Here is a 23757-nt window from a genome sequence, read left to right as displayed (position 1 = left end):
GTGATGGAAAATGCATCATACTAAAAGATGGCATTTTATTCCAATGACTTGCCAAAAATACAGCATAGTTTTTATGTGAGATTAAATAAATAACACATTTCCATGTATATATACATAAATATTTCAAGTAAAAATGAATAAATAAGCACTAAAATATATCATTCACATGCACCTCATTATAAGGTTATATCTGTCAAATCCATAACAATAAATGTCACCTCAAAATCAAATTAAGAGAACAGATTTAAAAAAACATCTGATCTGTCAGGTAGTTACTGAACTACTTGTCATCATATGACTAACTTGTCTTTCTAAAGTCAGAATCATGACAGATATTAAAAGTAGATTGGAGGTAGGAGTATTCAATATGCTTCAAGGTAGTGCTTTAGACATCAGGAAAGCTCCTGGGGAAATGCCATATGCTCGTGGGACTATAAATTGCATTGAGTATTTATTGGCTTCTGTCATGGTATGGTAAGTATTGGTTAGTGATAAAAATGAAGGAAAATGCATTTGTTTGTAGCTTTCATTTTTCAATTATGTACTTTCTGGTAGGTACATTTATCTTGTGGAAGCGGTAGAAAGGTGCTACTTTAGAATTCATTTCTAATCACAGACAAAATATACATATAATTTGTTTTTCCTTAGTGGAACTGGAGAGTGTAAGGTATCTGGTAAAGTGCATCCCTAGTTAATCATAATGGATGAAATTTGCTTTTACGTCTTGAATACAGTTCTATTTTTTTCCATCGAAGGATAATTATTTCAAATAAAATTCAAAGTGAAATCTTTAAGATATGCATTATTTCCTCTAGGAATTTCAAAATCAACCTAGTTTGTCTGACATAAAATATGTAAATTTGCCATCATTTGAAATTCTCTTTTAGTGCATTGATATAAAAGCTTATGATTTCAGCAAATCCCTTCTGCTGATTTTAAAGCAGTAACAAAAGATCAGCCATTGATCTTTTACTGTACTGTACAGCACAGTACAGTGCGTGTGCTGTACTGGGTGGGCAGGGAAAGAATTCAGGGGGAGGTCAAAGAGTTTAAAGAAATTTTTTGAAAAGCAAACCATAGGCATGATAAAACTTTAAATGACCTTTCTAGTCAACAATAGAAATATGTGACAAAGTAACACATGATTAATAGCAAAATTAATGGCTGAGGTAATAATTACTAAGGAGTTTACAGGAAAAGATCACTTCACTGAAGAGGTGAGCTACACATTAATCACAGGTCGAGGCTGAGTTGAGTAATGAAGGATCGAGCCAGAGAGTCAGCCTGGGCTCAGGAAATGCCCAGAGCTGAGGCAAAGACTTAGGAAGTAAAATGATTTTTTTCAGGTAAGAGCGAGTATAAATATATAGAGGGAATCTGTGAGGAGTAGAAAGACTAGAAAATTAGCTTAGACTCAGGGTATAATGGTTTTGAATGTCTGGCCAAGTGATTTTGACTTTATCATTTCAGTCAGTATTTCCCAGAGCACAGTCTTCGAAACTTCCAAAAGTTCTACAAGATGTGATAGCTACTCCTAGGGGGTGAAGTAAAGGCAGGAGTGAAATTTAGAAGTTCAGTATATTTGGGAAATTCTCAAGTAAAAAAAAAAAAAGGAAACAAGTTTCCTTAAAGGAGTTCTCTTTAGCCCTTAATCTATTAATGTGCATTGGGAAACTACAAGAGGAGGATACGGGCTAAATGAATCCTAAACACATTTGACTGTGAGATTCTGTTTCTGGGGAGCATCCACAGCATAGGTGGACGGGGCACAAAATGTAGGAAACACCAGTGTTAATCATTGCTGAACAGGAAGGCAAAACATGTTGGATTAATTCGAAGTTTATTCAACTCTACTGTGTGCCAACACTATATTAGAGGGTAAGAATGTAGAGATAAGTTACAAATAGGCATTATCTTCAGAGAGCTCAAAGTGTCGTCATAAACAAACCAAAAAAAAAAAAAATGATGCCACATCACTCAACGAATGCAGTAATGACACTATGTGATGGGAGAGACAAGCGTACTGCCTGCATTGCTGACGCATATGAACTTTGGATTGAAACCACAAGGCGTTGAATTCTGGTGCTGGTGCCATTACTAACCAGCAACATGTCCCTGGAAAGAGCACTTGCCCTTTTTGTAGCTCAGAGTTTTTCTCTGTAAACAGAGAGAATAATACCAACTTCAGATAGTTACTATGACGATTACATGATAATGCACATAAAGCATTTTAACAGTCCTTGGTGCATAATAAGCATTATATAAACATTCATAGTTATCATGTCACATAAAAGCATAACAGAGCAATGACATATAAGCTACCTTTAGGAGGACAGATAGCAGTTCGTGATTGAAAGGTAGAGAGGCTAAGGCATTCCAGGAAGATGCACAAGTATAAGAAACATCTTTATGTATTCTAGACATTTTAAATAATTTGATATTATTGAAAGTGCTGAATGAGGTGGTGAAAGATGAGGCTGAAGAGTCATACTGAAGAGTCTCCACTTGATTTTACAGGTTTTTGATTGTGTAGGTGATGGGGAATCAAGGGAAGTTTGTAGGAAGAAAATTGTCATGTTCAGACTTAGAGTTTTGTGAGGTCATCCTGGGAACAAATTGAGAGGCTCCTGTAATCATTTACAAAATGAGGGCCTGAACCAAGGCAGTGGTAGTAGAAGTTGATTTTTAGAAGCTTAGTTTAAAAATATTTAAGGAATATAATCCTAAATTCTTAATGAGTGAGGGGATGTGACAGACAGGAAGGAGTTGAGAATGAATTTTAAGTTTGTAGCTCAGGAGACTGAGTGAAAGCAATATCACTCAGATAGGGCTTCTGCGACTTAAGTTAACTAGTTGTATCAAGTTAGGGAACAAAAGCAGAACACAGTGAGGTGAAGGGGAGGAATAGTAGAAGAGACAAAGAGTAAGATCAAGCTGTCATGATTTGGGGCGTGAGGTCCCAGTGGTATACACAGAGGGATCTATCTGAGCGAGAGCCAAGCTTAAGTATCTGGAATCCTGGAAAGAGATATGACCTAGAAGTAAAGATTTGCAAGTCACTACCATGACACAACACAACACGCAAAGATGTGGGAGATGACGGGAACACATACACAGACCATATAGTGAAGACTGAAATATCACCAAGGACGTAATCTGAGAAAATGAAGACTATACAACAGAAAGGGATCAAAATTAGCATCATCCAAAAGCTGTGTTAGAAATGGTTTTCTGCCCTATTCTTGTTCAACTCAAAACTGGACTTCCTCATTCCTTCATGAGTTAGTTGTGGCCAGTACCCCCTGCCTACACACACACACACACACACACACACACACACACACACACACATACACACACACAGAGGGACTTTGGTGTTCTTATTTACTGGGGAGCAGAATAGATACAGATCCATTCTCTGGGTGTGACTCTGTGTAAGTGTGGGAGTGGGGAGGGATTGAGGAAGGAAAATCCAATAAGAAAAGAACCTGTAGGAAGAGGGAAGAAGAGTGCCCAGACACATAGGAAGTATATGAACATATACTAGCAAGAAAATATCATCTAACATTTGTTTTTACTTCAAAATTTTCATAGTGTATTCTCAAGTATTACATAATGTACAAGCTATATTACTTATTTTATAGATGAAGAAATTGAGGATTGGAATTATATAGTGTCTTTCCCAATATTATAGAACTAGTAAGTAAAAAATGAGGTTCTCAGTACTTATGCTTGTGGGTGCTACATCTCCTGATTGTACTGGCTCCCTCTCAAGTTACATAGATAGGTCTTTTGCAAATTAAGTTAACTAGTTGCATCTTTCAAGAGGTATACCTGGCCATATTTATCCCTACCTGAGTACCATCTAGCAGCCAGATGGTCAGTAGGGAAACCTGGATGGATTTAGTTTTACTTCTGCCAATATCATACTACCTTTTATTTTTTATTTGCATTCTAGCTCAGGGGTATCCAAACTGTGGCCAGCGGGCCAACTGCGGCCCGCGATCCATTGTTAATTGGCCCGCAGCAAATTCCAAAAATATATTTAGTTTACTTAAATAAACCAGGTGAGGCAATACTACTTCACCTCGAGTGAGTGGCCCGGCTGTGTGTGTATTTTACCGCAGATGGCCCTTGGTGAAAACCGTTGAAAAAAGTTTGGACACCTCTGTTCTAGCTGGTCCAAAAAATAATGCTTCACTAGGATTGCTTAATTGTGGCTAAACATTATAACTAACTCACTGAGAAGTTACACATTTAATTAAAACAAATAAATAAAAATTAATTCCAAATTACTGAATTGGCAAGAGTTTATTTTCCACACCCAGATCTCTCTCGGAAATCAATAATGGTTGCCTTATGATTGGGTTATTCTCAGTTTCACTCGTGTTTTCAAAGTCTTGGTGTGCCAGTTCCTTTTTATACGTATTGCGGAGACAGTTTAGGAATCTCACACATTTTACTGGGTTTGCAGTTAATCTGTTACCAAGGCTTTGCTCTTTTATTTGGATTCACCTTGGTTCTCTCCTCTTTTGTTACTCCATTAAAAAATATATAGTAAATGCAGTGTACCACTTGCCTCCTGCATAGTTTCCTTTTCTATAGTTTCTGTTTACTCCTCCAAGTCTGTTGATAATTGGTTGGCTGAGATTATTCTGTACCTGAGCTCCCCACCCTCTGTGGTCACCGTGTCTTTTTTTATTACCAGCTTTTCTAACATGGTGCATTCACTGAAGCTGTAGTGTTTGAAATACATTCCAACATGCTCTTTCCACACGTTTGGGAGCTGTTAATTTCCTCAGAAAACTCCATCAGTTTTGCTTTCTGGTAGAATATAATCCTGGAATACCAGCCCAACCTCGTAAGACTTCCATTTTAAGATTCTTCAGGCCACACTAAAAGAGCTGCCCTCTGAAAGCTACAACTTCTGCAGAAGCTCTGCCAGTAATCCTTTATACCATCACGTGTTCTGTCTTCAGGTTAAACAGAAATTCCCTGCTTTGGGTTAGTTCTGTTGAAATCCTAACCAATGAAAAAGATGGAAATTGCTTGCGGAAGTTGGATATGATGTGGGTAGAGTAGGAATTATGATTACTAGCACCATCCTCCTAATAGAGTAATTACAAAGAACATGTATTTAAGAAAGAGGATATGTAAAGAAAGAGTCAGTGTTCACAGCATCGATGTAATTTGCTAGTAGCTAATTAATGGAAATCCATTGAACAACCCATGAACAACCCCATGAAGTTATAGAGTATTTTTTGAACATAAAATTTTCAAGAATTACTGAGATCTGTGGTTAAGGAATCTGTAACATCAAACATTAATATTTCATTTAGATAAATTATTTCTTTCACCAGAAAGATATTAACTAAAAATAGAATAGTTATTGGGTACTAAATAAATCATAATTCCTCTGGATTAATTGGCCCAGATATATGTATGTTTACATATTATTAGAAAAAAAATGTGTGGTCAATTTTTGACATTTCTTTGATGTGTAATGTCAATAATTGTCCAATTATCCAAAATGTGTATATTCACATATACATACAAATACATGAATAGATCTAGAGAAAGAATAATCTCTAACTATTCAGTACAATACATCTAAATTACATTGTAGTAGCAGTTTGATCCCTTTTTATGTAAGTTATCCTTGAAATTCTGAAACAGCATCCTACAGTGCATAATAAGATGCCAAAACAAGTCATTCAAGTTGATAACAAAAGAGAAATTCATGTTACTGCCTGTTGGTTGACACTCTCTATCTGAATATTTTATTTATTTTTTATTATTTTTTAATTTTTGCATTGGGAAGCCATGTATAATCACTTATTCTCTCCACAGTTCCCAGGATATTTCTCATCAACATATATTTATTGATAGAGTAATTATATCAGTGGATAGGAGAGTTAGTACATGTACTTGATGTGAATTTCCCTCATAAGTAACAGCTAACGTTGGATTTATATGAATTTTACATTTAACACTGTATACATATACCTAAAATTTAATCCAGATTTTATACAGTTTAATCACTTATATATTTCTTTTTTATTTATTAAATTTATTGGGGGTGACAGTGGTTAGTAAAATTATATCAGTTTCAATGTACATTTCTATAATACATCATCTATATATTGCACTGTATGTTCACCACCCAGAGTCAGTTTTCTCTTTCCATCACCATATATTTAATCCCCCTGTCCTTCTTCTATCACCCGCCTATCCCCTTGCTCTCTGGTAACCACTAACATGTTGTCTGTGTCTATGCGTTTTTGTTTTTTTTGTTTGCCTTGTTCATTTGTTGCTTTCAGTTTTATATCCCACATATGAGTGGGATCATATGGTTCTCAACTTTTCTGTCTGACTTATTTTGCTTAGCATGATAATCTCAAGATCCATCCATCCAAATGACAGTATTTCATCTTTTCTTATGGTTGAGTAATATTCCATTGCATATATGTACCACATTTTCTTTATCCAATCATCTATTGTAGCATACTTTGTTTGTTTCCATGTCATGGCCAGTGTGAATAATGTTGCAGTGAACATAGAGGTACGTACATCTTTACTAATGAATGTTTTCAGGTTTTTGGGGTAGATACCCAGGAGAGGGATTACTGGGTTGTATGGTAATTCTATTCTTCATTTTTTTTGAGGAACATCTATACTGTTTTCCATAGTGGCTGCACCAATTTACATTCCTGCCAGCAGTATATGAGGGTTCCTTTTTCTCCACAGCCTCTACAAAACTTGTTACTACTTGTTCTGTTGATAAGAGCCTTTCTAACAGGTGTGAGGTGGTATCTAAGTGTGATTTTGATTTGCATTTTTCTAATAGCTAGTGAAGTTGAGCATTTTTTCAGTTGGCCGTTTGTATGTCTTCTTAGAAGAAGTGTCTGTTCAGGTCCTCTGCCCATTTTTTGATTGTTTTTGTTGTTGTTGTTGTTGAGTTGTATGAGTTCTTTATATATTTTGGATATTAGCCCCTTAATGGAGGTGTTATTTGCTAATAACTTCTCTGATTTTGTTGGTTACCTCTTTGTTTTGTTGATGGTTTCTTCTGCTGTTCAGAAGCTTTTTAGTTTGATATAGTGCCATTCATTTATTTTTGTCTTTACTTCCCTTGCCTTTGAGGTCAAATTCATAAAATCCTCTCTGAACCCAAGGTCCATAAGTTTAGTAGTTTTTAAATGCAGTTTATTTTTTCATGTCCTATGTTTAAGGCTTTGATCCATTTTGAGGTAATTTTGGTGTATGGTGACAGATAGCAGTTTCTTTCTTTTGCCTGTGGCTTTCCAGTTTTCCCAGCACCATTTATTGAAAAGGCTTTTTATTCTCCATCGTATATTTTTGGCTCTTTTGCTGAAGACTGTCTGCCCATATATTATGTGGGTTTATTTCTGGGTTTTTATTTTTATTCCATTAGTCTGTGTATCTGTTTTTCTGCCAATACCATGCTGTTTTGATTCTTGTTACTTTATAGTATAAATTGAAGTCCAGGAGTGTGATACCTCCAGCCTTGTTCTTTTTTTCTTAGGATTGTTTTGGCTACTTGGAGTCTTCTGTGATTTCATACAAATATGGTGATTTTTTTTGTTTTATTTCTTGAAAAAATGCCATTGGGATATTGATGGGGATTGCATTAAGTCTGCCTATTGCTTTGGGTAATATGGCCATTTTAAGTATGTTGATTTCTCCAGTCCATGAACACAAATTATCTTTCTATTGTGTCTTCTTCAGTTTCTTTTAATAATGTCTGATAATTTTCAGTGTATAGGTCCTTCAAATCCTTTGTTAAGTTTATTCCTAATATTTTATTCTTTTTGTTGCAATTGCAAATAGAATTGTTTTTGTCTGTTTTTCTTTTTCATTTCTTTTTCTGAAATTTTATTGTTAGTGTATAGGAATGCAAAGGATTTTTGTACATTAATTCTGTATTCTGCAACTTTACTGTATTTGTTTACGGTTTCTAATAGTTTTTTGGTGGAGTCTTTAGGGTTTTCTATGTAAAGAGTCATGCCATCTGCAAAAAGTGACAATTTAAGTCTTTCCTTCCCATTTTGAAGCTTTTTATTTCTTTCTCTTACCTGATTGCTCAGGCCAGGACTTCCAGTGCTGTGTTGAATAACAGTGGTGAGAGGGGCATTGCTGTCTTGTTCCTTTTCAAGGAACAAGCTTTCGGTTTTTTAATCTTAAGTATGATATTAGCTGAGGGTTTGTCGTATATCATCTTTATTATGAGGTGTGATCACAAAAAACAATGAATGATTAAATAAAGAAAAACACATTACAGTAAAAACACATTGCAATTAATCCTTCTCAGAATACTCCCCCTCACTTCGAACACCCTTATCCCATCATTCTTGCCACTTTCTGAAGCAATTCTGGAAGTCCTCTTTTGTGAGTGTCTTTACTTCATCCTCCATCATCACGCTCGGTGTCACACATTGCTTCTGGTATGTGGCGATTTCTGTCAAATATGATGCGTGCTCATCCACCTTATTCACCAGATGTGGCACTGTGCAACTTCTGGCTCTTTCCCAAAGTCAAAATGACCATGAAAGGTAAACATTTTGAATCTATTCAGGACATCGAGGCAGCCATGACAGCAGAACTGAAGACGCTCACAAAAGAGGACTTCTAGAACTGCTTCAGAAGGTGGCCAGAATGATGGGATAAGTGTGTTCAAAGCAAAGGGGAATATTTGGAGGGGGATTAATGGCAATGTGTCTTTTACTGTAACAATTTTTTTTAATTTAAATATTCACCATATTTTTTTAATTACACCTTGTATATCGAGTTACTTTCCTTCCATACCGATTTTATTAAGTGCTTTAATCATAAATGCATGTTATATCTTGTCGAACGCTTTTTCTACATTTGTTGATATAATCACGTGATTTTTATCCTTTATTTTGTTTATGTGGTATATCACATTGATTGATTTGAGTATGTTGAACTATCCTTGTGCCCCTAGAATGTACCTCACTTGATTATTATGTAAAATCTTTTTAATGTATTGTTGTATTCGGTTTTCTAGTTTTGTTTGTTTGTTTGTTTAGAATCTTTTGCATTTGTATTCCTGAAAGATACTGGTCTGTAGTATTCTTTTTGTGTGTTACGCTTACCAGGTTTTGGTATCAGGGTAATGTTGACCCTCATAAAATGAGTTAGGAAGTATTGTCTTTTCTTCAGTTTTTTGGAAGAATTTGAGGAAGACAGGTATTAAATCATCTTTGAATGTTTAGTGTAATTCACTAGTGAAGCCATCTGGCCCTGGACTCTTATTTTGGGGGAGGTTTTGGATGACTGTTTCAATTCCCTTACTGTTGATTGGTCTATTTAGATTTACGAGTTCTTTGTGATTCAGTCTGGGAAGGTTATATGTCCCTAAGAACTTGTCTATTTCTTCTAAGTTATTGATTTTGGTGGCATATAGTCCTTCATAGTGTTCTTGTATGATCCTTTGTATTTCTGTGGTCTCTTTCATAACTTCTCTTTCATTTATGATTTTGCTTATTTGTATCTTTTATCTTTTTTCTGTAATAAGTGTAGCCAAGAGTTTGTCAATTTTGTTAATCTTTTCAAAGAAGCAGCACTTTGTTGCATTAATTTTTTCTATTGTCTTTGTGTTCTCTATTTCATTTAATTCTGCTCTAATTTTTATTTCCTTCCTTCTGCTGACTTTAGGTTTCATTTGTTCTTTTTCCAGTTCTTTAAGATGTAATATTAGGTTGTTTATTTGGGATTTTTCTTGTTTCTTGAGATAGGCCTGTAATGATATGAATTTCCCTCTTAATACTGCTTTTACCACATCCCAGTAATTTTTATACAATACATTTTCATTCTCATTTGTTTCTGCGTATTTTTTGATCTATCCTTTTATTTCTTCTTTGACTCAGTCATTCTTTAATAGCATGTGGTTTACTCTCCACATATTTTTGGTTTTTCTGCTTTCTTTTTGAAGTTGATTTCCAGTTTCAAAGCATTGTGGTCAGAGAATATGCTTGGTATATTATGTCAATCTTCTTAAATTTGCTGTGTCTAGTTTTGTGTCCCAATATATGGTCTATCCTTGAGAATGTTCACACTAGAAAATAATGTGTAGTCTGGTCTTCTAGAATGAAATGCTCTGTAAATGTGAATTATGTCGATTAGGCCCAATGTGTTATTTAAGGCTGACATTTTCTTAATGATTTTCTGGTTGGATGATCTATTCATAGCAGTCAGTAGGATATTTAGATCCCCTACTGTAATTGTGTTATTGTTAGTTTCTCCCTGTTAGTAGTTCCTTTTTAAATTTTGGTGCTCCCTGATTGGGAGCATATATATTGATAAGTGTTATGTTTTCTTATTGTAGTGTCCCCTTTATCATTATGAAATGTCCATCTTTGTCTCTTGTTACATTGTTTATCTTGAAGTCTGTTTCGTCAGATATAAGTATGACTATAACCACTTTTCTCTGGATGTCATTTGCTTGCAGTATCATTTTTTACCCTTTCACTTAAAGTCTGTATTTGACCTTGTAGCCGAGATATGTCTCATGGAGGCAGCACATGGTTTTGTTTTGTTTTTTGATCCAATCTGATACTCTGTGCCTTTATATTGGTGAGTTAAGTCTGTTTACATTTAGGGTGATTATTGATATATGAGGATTTCTGTAGCCATTTTATCTTTTGTTTTCTGGTAGCTTAGTGTCTCCATTATTTCTTTGCCTTTCTGTTTCTGTTATTTTGGTTTGGTGGTATTCTATGATTTTTTTTTTTCCTTTTTTTCCTCTTTTTTTATGTTATGTGTCTCAGTTCTGGGTTTATGTTTGTTTGTTTTGAGTGGTTACCATTAAGTTTATGTAAAAGAAAGTTCCATATATACAGTAGTCCTTTTTCTTCATCATACATCTTACCTCCATTCCCTTTTGCAGATTTAGACCTTTACTCCCTCCTTTTTTATGTTTTTGTTGTCCCAAATTATCCCTATTTATGCTGTGAGTTCATTTCTGAGTTGCAGTAGCAAATTGACTTCTTCTTTTTGTTTTTTAATGTTCTTATCTTCTTTACCCTTTATGTTATGTTTAAATGTAAAGTGCCCTATTCTATATAGGGGTTGCCATTTCCTGCTTCTGTCCATCTGTTAGTAATCTTGCTCTTAGTTTTGCATCCTTTTGTCTTTTTATTTCAGGTCAAACAGCCTCCTTCAGTATTTCCTGTAATGCAGGCATTGTGGTGCAAGATTCCCTCAGCTTCTGTGTATCTGGAAAGGTCTTTATTCCTCCTTCAGATCTAAATGATAACTTTGCAGAATATATTATTCTTGACTGGTATTTTCTCTGTTTCCATAGTTTGAATATTTGATTCCACTCCATCCTGGCTTATAGAGTTTCTGCTGAAAAGTCTGATGATAATCTAATGGGCTTTTCTTTATAGGTTACTGTCTTCTTTTCTCTGGCTGCCTTAAGAATTCATTCTTTGTCATTAATTTTTGACAACGTCAATATAAGGTGCCTTGGAGATGGCCTGTTAAGATTGAAGTAATTGGGTGTTCTGTTTGCTTCTTGGATGCTAGGATCCAGTTTTTTCTATAGGTTTGGGAAATTCTCACTGACTCTTTGAACAGACTCTCTGTGCACTTCTCTCCTTCTGGTATACTCATTATTCTTATACTTCTCTTTCTGATGGAGTTAGACAGTTCTTATAGAGCTCCTTCATTTCTTTTCATTCTCAAGTCTTTCTCTTCTTCCATCTGTGTCATTTCCAGATTTCTATCTTCAACATCACTAATTCCTTCCTCCATCTGGTCAGCTGTATTTTCTATGCTGGCTATTTCATTCTTCATCTCTTTTACTGAGTTCTTCAGCTCCAGAATTTTGATTTGGTTCTTTTTAAAATTTCAGTCTCTTAGGTGAAATATTCATTTTGCTCATGATTTTATTTCTGTGTTCATTAAACTGCTTATCTGAGTTTTCTTGCATCTCATTGAGATTTTTCAGAACTGCAATCTTGAATTCTCTGTCATTCAAGTCACATATTTCCATGTCTTTAAGTTTATTTTCTGGAGATTTTTCATTTTCTTTCTGAGCTGCCTTGTTACCTTGGTTTTTCATAGCAATTAATGGATTATTTCTCTTCCTGGGTATCTATAGGAGTGAATTCTGCAGCAGGTTGATATGAAGAGGTATTTCTTTTGCTTTCCAGTAGGTAGAGCTGTAGTCTTTTATTTTCTTTTGTGCTGTTCTGGCTTCTCAAGCACTGGGAAATTTCAGGTGGTGGGCATCAACTCTGTGACCAGGTCACCTCAGTCTCAGGGCACCACCCTGTGGGAGGATGTGGTGGGCGATGGGGTTCTGAGCCCCTGAAATCCCAGTGCTGCCCCTGCAGCCAGATGCAGCGCGGTGCAATTCAGCCACGCTGTGTGCCCCCTGCTGGGATCAGCCATGAAAGCTGGCGGTGGGGTAGACTGGGCTGCGAGAGGCAGCTGGTGTGTTTGTGGCTTTGTTCTCTTCTGAGTAATGGTGAGTGCCAGACCACAGCTGCCTCACCCCTATAGCTCCTCCCTTGTCACTGGAATTAGCCACACTGTGTGTCTACTGCTCAGGGACTGTCTCCCCAGTTCTCTTGGCTATAGATATTCTCTTTAATCCAACACTGTTTTTTTCTGGGGTCTTCTGCTAACACTGGGAGGGTATGGAGGAGGCAAATTCTGGGAGGATAGGGGTAGGGGGCCAGGTTCTGTGGCTTTTTTTCCCCCTGCCTGGCAGTGAGGGCTATTAAACAACTTTCCCTTCTGTATTCACTCTTTGCCCCATCACTGGGTTCCACCATATTATGTGTGGATCCCTCCGGCAGAATTGCTGGGGCCACACATAGTGCATCTACAGTCTCAATTCTCCCCTCTCCTGGGACTGCAGTGAGCTCTGGCTTCCCGCCACCCCCTGTTGTCTCTGCACTCCCCCCTTTCCTCCTACCCATTTACCCCAATTCCCCCACCTTCAGAAGTTTCGATGCACACGTCTCTCAGACATGTTTATGTGTTGCTCAGGGACTCTTTCATTGAACTATAGCTGTTCAACTTGTTGTGACTTCAAGGGGCGATGTCAAGGAGCACCCCTCATGCTACCATGTTTTTGACATCACCTCTCTATCTGAATACTTTTAAGCAAATTCTTCCTGTTTGGTGATTAACATTCGCTAGCTAGGGATTATTTTTTCCCTGTGGAAAACTTAAATAAATCAATGTTTCCAGGATATTTTATTTTCAGAATTACAACATATAGTACTGTTTTATTCCTAAACTGATTTATTATGTTTCAGATATTTCCTAAGGCAGTTTTTTTTTCCAGAACATGTACAGTAAGTTAATCTATTAGACTGAAGTCAATTTTTTTTCATCTTGTACCAAATCTGATGATGATGCTATAATTCTCTTCTGCTAAAAAAGAAATAGATAATATAGAACGAGAACCTCGATTTGGAAAACGTCTTAATCTTTCATCATTATTGATATTGAGAATGGTCTAATTGTGTCATGCTTTAAAACTAACAATAACAAAGACTCACTCTAATAGTTAATTTATATAGAAAATATGGTCCTAGAGGCAGAAAGCACAAGGTACTATATTTTTAAATAGTTTAAATAGATTATTCTACTTTCACCTAGATCAGAGCCATTTGGGATTATTCTAGAAAGTTTCCAGCCAAAAGTCACAAAATAATTAACATCTTTGCAATTACCATTACCTCCCATTTGATAATTTTTCTATCATGGGTCCTTTAATTAAGGTTTCTTGAGTGCACTTATTTTTCTTCTGCAACCCAACTCCTGCGGTGATTGTTGGTGCATGTTCCTATGAATGACTCTTATGGTGCCCGTTACTAGAGCTTGGTGTCTCATTTTGACCTCCTCATCCCCCATAAACGTGTGTGCTTCACTTCAGGCAATCAGTCTCACAGCCATTGCTCCATACTTATCCCCCCCAGTCCTTACTGTCTCCACCAGTTTAAGTATCCTACTCTGGGAGTAAAACTTTAATTGTTGAAGTACTTCCCATATGATTATTTTCTACTTCATTGCCACCCCCATTTCCTTGATGCCACCATCACTGGCCTGTCATTCATCAGCTTGATTGTTGTACCTCATATGATCATTCTGCCACCCCATCGTGACACCTGGCACCTTCATATCACTCTCAGAGGCCTCTCCTTGTTCATTAACCATCCCCACACTTTCCTTCTATTATTTTACCTTCTTAATCAGCTTAAATTGCGTGGGTCATCATGTCAGTACTCAACACCCAATACTCAAAATTCCCTTGCCTCACTGGCTTTGACTTTCTGATCATGAAAATCATTAACTCCTGATTAAGTTAACTATTTGGTTTGTCTGGCCTGCATCTTGCAGGTGGGCTCAGCTAGATATAATAACCATGCATGTCAAATTAGTGCCACTATATTTAGTGTATATTTATTAACCTTGACTGGACTGTCATTGCTATATAATCCTACTACATGCTGTCTCTTCCATCCCTCTGAAAAGATCATTTCAAGCCTGTTCTATTCTTCACAAAAACTTCAAAGTCCCTATTAGTTAATTTCTTGTAGATGACTAGCATAAACAAGAAAAAGCAAAACACAAAATGCTCTTACTTAGGAAAGTTTCCAATTTGGTATGGGAGACAGAGAAGTCAACAGAAGGGAGCTTTTGATATCAACTTTCTCAAAACCTTACTATCATGTCACACCTGCATGTGCACCTCCATGCTTTATCCCAGCATGTTATCAAGTTCAATCAGACTTATTTGATCTTCTGCTTAACTGACCACATCTTTCTTGCAGGACTGTTCTGTTTTCTTTTTTAACCTATACTAACATATTTTGTTTGTTTGTTTGTTTTCCTCTTACCTCTCTGCACCCACCTTCTCAATGTCCTTCGCTTGCCCATTACTTCCTTTGTTAAATGCTAGGATCTCGTAGGCTCAGTCTAAGGTCCCCTCTTCCCTTCCCATTCTATATTTGATCCCAGGGCAGTTAACCCAGTAAGTGGCTTTAGCTCCAAATCAGTCATTCATGTCAATGACTGATTATATTTGCAGTCCTCTCCTGACCTCTAGAAGAATATATCAGCTGTCTGCTAGATATCACCACTTAGATGTTCAGAAGCACATCAAAATCAGTGTGTCCAAAGTTACACAGTTTTGTACCCTACCCCTGCCTTCCTCCATGTTTCATTCCTCAGTGGAAGGGACAACCATTTACCGCTTTATAAAGGCAGACACTTGGGGCTTATTCTGAACTTCCTCCCTTTCTTTTACCCTTTATCTGATCCATCAGCAAGCCTTGTTGAATTAGCCTCCAAATATGTTTCAGTCACACCATTTCTCAACATCACCACCATTATCATACCACCTGCAAGCCACCATCTCCTTTTGTCTGAACTGCTTCATTAATATCCTGTCTTGCCTGCCAACCTCTTCTGTTAGGGCTCTCCAATTTGTTATATACCAGCCAGAAAGAGCTTGAAAGACAAATATTATTATTAATCTTTTTTGCTTAAAACCATTCTACTGTACTTTGTGCTCCAGAAACATTGGTTTTTATCCATTTCTTTAATGTGCCAACCCTTTATCTACCTCAGGGCCTTTGCATATACTCTTTTTCAAATGTACCCCTTCCTTGCCTGCCACCCCCCTATGCATACATAGCTCCTCCGCCACCACCCTTGCCTACACGTTTTTATGATCTTGAGTTAAATATTACTTGAAATCTCCCTTGACACTCCAGATAAGATTAGTTTCCTGCATTTGACTTTCACAGTCCTATAAATGTTTTCCATAAATGCTGGTTTAACTACTAAGTATGTATTGAAACAATGGTGCAATTTCATGAGAAACAATCATTTCAATTTAACAAACATTTACTGAGTGCCTAGTGTATGCCAGACCCCAGTCTATGCTCTCAAAAATCTTGTCATCTATCAGAGAAGGCACCAGCATTTAAAAAAATAATAATAATAAGCAAAATTGTACCTTCAAAAAATAATGCTACCCTCATTTCAATTGAATGAATGTTTTTGCAGTACCTACCACATATGTCAGGCACAAACTCTGCACTGGAGGGTTTCAGACAAGCAGGGAAAACATTTTTAATAAGTATAATATAATGAACTATATGATGCAGGTATCTAAAAAGTTTGTTGATAAGGGAAAGGTTGGGGTGAATCTGATAAGTATTTTAAAATAAATATCCCCTAATAGATAGGACATGTAGTTCCTAAATCCATATTATCACAGAAAATGATTGTGTCCCTCAGGCAAGAAAAAGGTTAGTCTGTGGAAATGAAATTTCAAGGGGACTTATACAAAATCATACATTTGCTTTGCTTGGTTGTTAGAATAAATCTGAGCTTATCATGTCCCATCCCCCTTATCCCTCCAAGCTTTTCATTTTTTCAGAAGACTGAAAAGATTTATTGAGACCTTACGGCAGTTCACTCCCTAATAAAGTTCTCCCTCAGTCATCCTGCTAATTTGGTTGACTGGTCTATTTTTAAAAATTAGCAGTTTTCAGAAACAGCCTCCAGTATTGTGGCTGTGAAAAATCTGTTGAGAAGAAATAAAAGGCTAAAACAAAATCTAATACTGTAAGCAAGTATAAATTTTTTGGAATGATATATGATCCTGTGTTATGCCAGTTTGGTCCCTGAGGCAGGAAAGAAAGCAATCTGGTTTTCTGAAGCATTCAAATTTCTCACCTAACCTCAGCTAAGAATACATCATTACGGGAAACAGAGTGGAAAGTCACCATTTTATCCTTTAATTTACAGTGTCAGTGAGAACAGAACAACACAGATTTCGAAGTTCAAAGAGAGAAAAAAAATCTGGCTTATGATGGGTATAAACTTAATTTCATTGAACCAGGTAGCTCGGCCCTGCTGTGTAGATTTAACACTGGGCTTTCTAGACTTCTTTTACTGGTCTTTTATAAGTTTCAGAAACATGACAAAATATTCACTTAAAAGACAGCACTAAATAGACACTTGGTAATGGCTGATCCAAGACAAGATTTTGGTTGGATTATGAAGTATTTACTTGTTTTAAAATAGAACAACTTTTGTAGGTTGTCCTTCATTTAATGCAAAAAGGTCAGTTTTACACTCTGCCTCAGTTGTGATATTAATCTCTCCATTTCTTTCTAAATCCTATTAAGAGAGAGTGGAAGCTTAATTTTATCAATTTTATCATCTTAATGCCAAGATCTCAGCAAGCATTTATCTCGATATAAACAAGGACGCTTTTCAAAAGGTTATGTCCTCCTTGTGATTATGAAGAAAGGGACTCATCCATTAATTACCTTAGTTTCACAAAATGAAGTGTTTGGTAAGATTTATAAGCACATTTTATTATTTTCCCAACCTTTTTGATAAGCAAGAAAAGTCAAGGAGAAATGCTCTTGGGGAAAAAATTTAGCTCAATAGACTACTTTCAGCAACCAAGGTCTACCTAGAACTAGACTTAATAAGGATCCAATACACCAAATGGATCTCAACCCAAGCTACTCATTAGAATCGCCGTGGACCGGAAGCGGGGTGGCCTTAGAAATATCCCTTCCTCAGATGCCTCATGAAATTGGTATTGGACGAGGCCCTGATATGGGTTTTTGATTAGTTCCAAGTGATACTTATATTCAGCCAGGCTTGAGAGTCACTGACTAGATAGATGCTTGTCCCTAGCTCACCACTCCACCAGTTAAGTGAAGAGTGGCGCTCAGATAAGAGAAACAGCTCAGAGTACCTGAAACTCAAGTCTGACGGTGCCATCTAGCCCCTCACTCACACCCACCCCCTCCCATCACAAGTGGTTGGACTCTTTTTTCATTTAATTGTTTCACCAAACAGATCCGTTGTTTTAATATCTTAACTATTGTTAAAATAAGGCATTAATTTATTCAAGCAGGGAGAAAATTCAATGAAAAAAAATCACAAGATCAATCACTTGCTTGGCTAAATTGACACCTATTGTCTGCTGCATATTCAGTCAGATAGCCTTTCCCCAAATCCTCTGTTGGTGCAATAATTCATCACTGTACCACTGAATACCTCTGCTTTTAGAAAACATGTAACTGAGTGAGTGAATCCATGCATTATAGTTGCTTCTAAAAAAGTACTGTTCCTCTCATCAAACTGGAACATATTGTACTTCATATACAGAGGGTGCCAAAAAAATCTATACACACTTTAAGAAAGGGAAACTATTAAAATTGTAATACTCAATATATACCAACAACAACAAATGAATACAAGTTACGTTTTACTTCTGCAATTACAAGAGGTGCTCAAAGTGGTTACTGTCAGCGTCCAGACACTTCTGATTGTGGCGAACTACTGCTTGAGTAACGTTAACCCAAGTGTCACTTGTATACATTTTTTGGCACCCCCGGTATATATGTATATATAATATATATATATATATATATATATATATATGCATATAGATTGTATATATTATATATGTTTATGCATATATTATATATTATATATATTATAAATATATATTACCCATAAATCATTTTTAAACCTGTGTCACTGTTTGTTCTGAAATAGAAGGTCTACTACTAAGAGGGGCAACTTTATCTTCCTGCATCTCTTAAAGCTTCAAATCCCCCATCTGCTTTGCATGGCTGAAGCGATTGCTGATGACTTTCCCATGGCTTCTGCACTTTTTTGGAAACAAAATTATTATAAAATGGTTGGTGAAAGAAAAGAAGCCCTTTATAAGTGATTTCTGTAAAATGTAAGCATGCTGTATTTATATTAAATATTTAGAATATATAGGTGAATCCCATTTGTCATGGCAACATCTTACAGGCATTTGGACATGCAAAGGAACCTCCGTTTAATCCAATTGACTAAGCAGCAGGATCCAATATGAGGCCTCTCTTGAAGCTGATTGAACAAATACATATCACATATATGTACACACACACACACACACAAATGCAGGCATATGTGTATGTGTATGTCATGTGTGTATGTATGTATGTATACATATATACATGTATATACAGGTATATTAAAATCTGTTAGCCCAATATAGCCTGTCCTGTAAGGACACAGGAAAAATTAAAACCCAAAACACTATCATAAGCTGATGGTCAGAACCTGTGGTCAGAATCTAAGAATTAATTCTACTATTCATCAGGATTTTTTTACCCGCTCCCTGAGCTCTACTCTCTGGACTCTGGCTAGAGAATCAAAAACTGAAGAGCCACCCATTTTGTATAATGGTTAAAAGTATGATTCTCTGAATTTGAATCCAGGCTTTGCCAGGTTCTTGCAATTTGACGTTAAGGAATTTCCTAACCTCTAAATCTGAGTTTCTTTTAAAATGTTGTAATAAAGGGATCCACGTTACTGTTATTATGAGAACTATATATAATCCATGCAAATCCTTTGGTTAGTGCCTAACATAAAATAATGACTTTAAAATTAGTAACGATTAATACTGCACTGTAAAAAAGATATTTTTATAAGTAGACATTAGACCCATTTTATTTGTAAATGTACTCAGAGATTAAAAATTACAGGAAACAGAGAAACAAAGAATTTATAAACAGGAGCCCACCGCCTCCTGCAATAGAAGAGACTCAATATAACATTGCCAGGTCGTAGGTTAGAGGTGCTCCACAATTATTTGCACAATTAAAGAAATTAGATCTTGATAGGAGGGGAGGGGAAAGGAAATGCTTGTCAATGGTGCCTCTTGAAAGTTCCCCAGGTACTGCAGGAGTTCAGCTTCAAATTAGTTGGGAGACAATCGTACCTCAGTGAAACAGAAGACCCTGCATGCTTCATAGGCAAGGACAACTTCAGTAGAAAAGGTGTGTATCCATCTGGAGTGGAGAGGGAGGGAATGAGGGAGGGAGCGAAGAAGAAGGAGGGAGGAAGAGAGAAAGGGAGGAAAAGAGAGAGAGAGAGAGAGAGAATCTCAAAGCAGCATCTGATCAACCGGCAAGTAGACAGTGAAGCAAAAGCCATAATCGTGTCATCGTGTCTCTTGGTGACTAAGGCGGCCAGGTAAATTTTCATTGTCTGCATATAGATAAGAGGGAAAAAATGAATTCAAATTAAAAACAAAAAACGAAAAACTACAAAGGCCAAAGGAAGAGAACATCATCTTTATGATGACTGCAGGCAAATATATGACTCTGAAAACTATTAATTAACATAGGACTCAAGCATTTACTGTATCACTTCACATACATAAAATGATAAGCTATGTGAGACAGCAGAGATTTATGAGAACAAATTGGAGTGGTGAGTGATAGTGCTATAACAAGAACAATATAATATAATTGTTAGAATAGCAATTGTAATAATTATTACTAATAATGTGATAGGTATCCGATCCTATCAAAAATAAAGTGTGTCAATAACAACAGTGAGCATGTCACCGAAATACATTTGAAGTTACTTGACATTGGCAGAGCTCCTAATTGTAGCATATGCAATTCAAGTCCCTGCCACTTTAGTGAATGTCAGCCCTGGCTATCTGAGATGTGATGCTTAACCATCAACAACAATAATGTCATTGTCCTTTCTATGGGAATTGAGCACTGTTACCACTATTGTCATGGTAATTCTAACGGTGGATAATTACCTCCACTCTGGAGATGATGAAATTGGCTCAGAAAGATGAGACCGTTTACCCAGAGCTAATAGTACAGGACAAAGCCCTTGTCTGTGACCAGGACACTTCATCATTTGCAGTCAAGTGACCTGCACACGTGATAACTGTGCTGAAACTCCGGTTTCTCTTTTGAGTAATGGAGACCTGGGTGTGTTTATCACAATGCTACTTTGTAAGAAACGCAATGTGGAAGTGGTTTGACCACTTTGCCGTGTTATTGGTGCAAACTCTCTGTGATGACACCAGGAATCTTTTCCCAGAGATCCATGGGTACTTGTTCATTTTCAGCCAGATTTAAAGCTCACCATTTGGAAACACTGTCTGATGAGAATCTGGCAGGAGCCACTCAATCTCAGTCACTCCTAGATCTCTCTTCAGACAGCGTTCCCATTTTTAGTTATGGCCATCCAAGTACGAGGCTGCTCCCGCTCTTATTGAGATATAAAACATTTCACTGCTAGCCTATTCTAATTACAGCCTAGATAGCCAGATAAACGCCTCTGTCTACAATCTCGGTAGCAGCTAACTCGACACAACCGTTCCCCACAAGAAAAGCAGTGGGAGCTGGTGGTGGACTTGAGGTCACTTCCCAGGGAATTGTGCACTGTGGGGTGTAGGTGGGGTCACACATCAGAAGCATGGCTGCTGGGAGATTCGGTGTCAAGATGCAGCAGGACGGCAGAATGGCAGAAACTGTTCAGCACATCTTCTTTACAATATCTTTAGGAAAATTACTAAGTTCACGAAATGCTAAATGTGGAAAAAGAATGAAGGGGTGGATCCTCTCCTCTGGGCCTCACATATATAGCATGATTGAAATTCTGCATACTCTAAAGCAGATATGCCCAAATCTGTAACCTTCTTTATGTTCTATAAGTGACCTGAATATCCGCTTGAGCTTTACCATTCTGGCTGTAGAAAATGAATATAAGGTTCTCAGACTTATCTTATTTAAAAGTCTTGTTGTTCTTCAAAACGTTTCAAAACAGTCTCAAGAAAATATGCCATCAGTTCAAATCCCAAGTCCTACTCGGACTGTTTGTCCATTTTCTCCCTCCGGTATCAATACAGTTATTCTTGTGAGATTGCAGAAGGACCCACTGTCCTTGGGCTATCTTCTGGGTGTATGCGGGCCCCCCCATCATGTAGTGTAATGGGTCACTCGGTATGGGCTGCCTGTTCGTGTGGGCGTCTGGCATTGGTGATGCTGGGCATCCTTGACTCCGCTTCGGTCTCCTGTGCTCTGTGCCAGCAGCCCCTAACGCTGACACCATGCCCGGGGGATAACCACATTCGCATTCGTCTTCCCTGCTTCTCTGGACTCTGCCTCTTCTTTCGCAGATGCTACCAAACGTGAGGCTCAGGCTCTTTTCTTCCATCAGGCCCTTGCTTTGTGTTCCCCAGCCCGTAGCCTCCTACTTGGTCGCTCCCCTCAATGTGAAGGCAGCCCTCTGGCCTTCAATTCAGCCTTTTCCCTGCACCCACTGAGACCTCAAGAATTGGGGAATTTCCTTCACCCCACCACCGGAGTCAAGACAGTACATCAAATTAAATTCACCTCACTGCCTTTTTCCACCCGCATAGGGTACCCTGTGTTTGCCAGGGAGCACACCACGAGGCAGTCTGTCCCAACACTCATTCTGCATTACTGCTTCCCTCAGACACTTCCGAACTGCTGCTGAATATGGGACTTAACCCTGTAGTTTGCAAAACGATTGTAGGTCATATCTGGAGAAGAAAGAGATGAACTCCTGCAATGGGACTCCCCCAAGCTCATCTGCTCATTTTCACCATCTTAGGGTTTTGATTCCAAATGGAGACCTTGGTATCTGACCTCTGACTTGACTGCTTCTCTGCCCTGTACCACCTCCCCTAGACCAAAAGGGCATTCATTGACTTACGAGGACCTTCCTATAGTATGAAATTCTCCCTCCAAAAGTAGCACATGACCTTTCTAACCAGGGACCATTACATTTGAAGGGTTGCCAGTGAATATGACTTATCCCTCAGCTCAATACTATCTCAAAGGTTTTCTATTTACACTAGATACAGGAATCTGAGGTAGGCAGTTCTTTGGAGATGTAGGAATAAACGTCACACCAAACCTTCAGCTCTACCCCAAAAGTCAGAACACACCATCCTCTTAAAGATCAATCTCATAGGTCACAGCAAAATTTTGCCTGGGTTGGCTTGGTTGTATTTCTCCCAGATTGCTGCTTCCAGAGTCTCTGTATGGTTTGCACACAACAATCCACACCATTTAATATGGGGCACAAGTGAAACTGGACTAACTTGTCTTCTTTCACCAGCCAACATAGGCAAGAAGCATCTCTGTCTCTGGAAGAATCCATTACACTCACGCTGCATTACTGGCTCTTATAACAAAATGATATATTTTATTGCCTTGTTTACTAACCCTTTCTGTTCTGGTACACCCGGCTGGCATTTTAAAAATGGCTTTCTATCAAAACCAGGCCACTTCTTTTAGTAGTTTTACTTTTTATGTTCTATTAGCATTTTAACCCAACTTGAACAAAATAAGATACAATAATTTTGAATGAATCCTCATAACCTTTTAAAACAAACTTACCTGTTTTGCATTAGGTCTAACTATAAGACTTTCCCTAATTCTTCTCACTTGATAAAAATATTAGAAAGGTAGTTTATCCTAGAGTCTACTGGTCAATGACCCTGTACCTTCTAGGCAAATGGTAAATTACTCTTTATTTCCTCTAAATCCTGGTTATAACTGTGCCATCAGCAAATTGTCATAGCTTGTGTTAATATTGATGACAAAGTCAATGCTTATTTCAATATAAGCTTGACTGTCAAGTTGGTGGAGCTTAGTGCCAGGGAGAGGATCTTAGGATTCCAGTGCCTGCTCCGCCATCATAGGGTTTGTGATCCTGTGCACATTGAGGACGTCTCTAAGGTTATCGTCTCCAAATTGCACATAGTATTTACTGCTTGACAGAACTCAGTGGAGACAGCGTGAGATAAAATATGTAAAGACTCTGGGTCAGCATAAGACCTCTATGGCGAGAACGAATACGTGATCTAATAGTGTGCCA

General features: G+C 37.4%; 1 protein-coding gene across 2 annotated transcripts in view; it reads left to right on the top strand.

Annotated features, from left to right (window-relative positions):
* Positions 1-23757, top strand: part of KCND2 (potassium voltage-gated channel subfamily D member 2) — a 463803-nt gene that overhangs the window by 136450 nt on the left and 303596 nt on the right. The gene's annotated exons all lie outside the window — the stretch shown is intronic.

This window comes from Rhinolophus ferrumequinum, chromosome 26, assembly GCF_004115265.2.
Source record: "Rhinolophus ferrumequinum isolate MPI-CBG mRhiFer1 chromosome 26, mRhiFer1_v1.p, whole genome shotgun sequence".
In the NCBI taxonomy this organism is placed as follows: Eukaryota; Metazoa; Chordata; class Mammalia; order Chiroptera; family Rhinolophidae; genus Rhinolophus; species Rhinolophus ferrumequinum.
The sequence above is the reverse complement of the archived record's forward strand: the minus strand, read 5'-3'. Positions and strand labels throughout refer to the sequence as shown.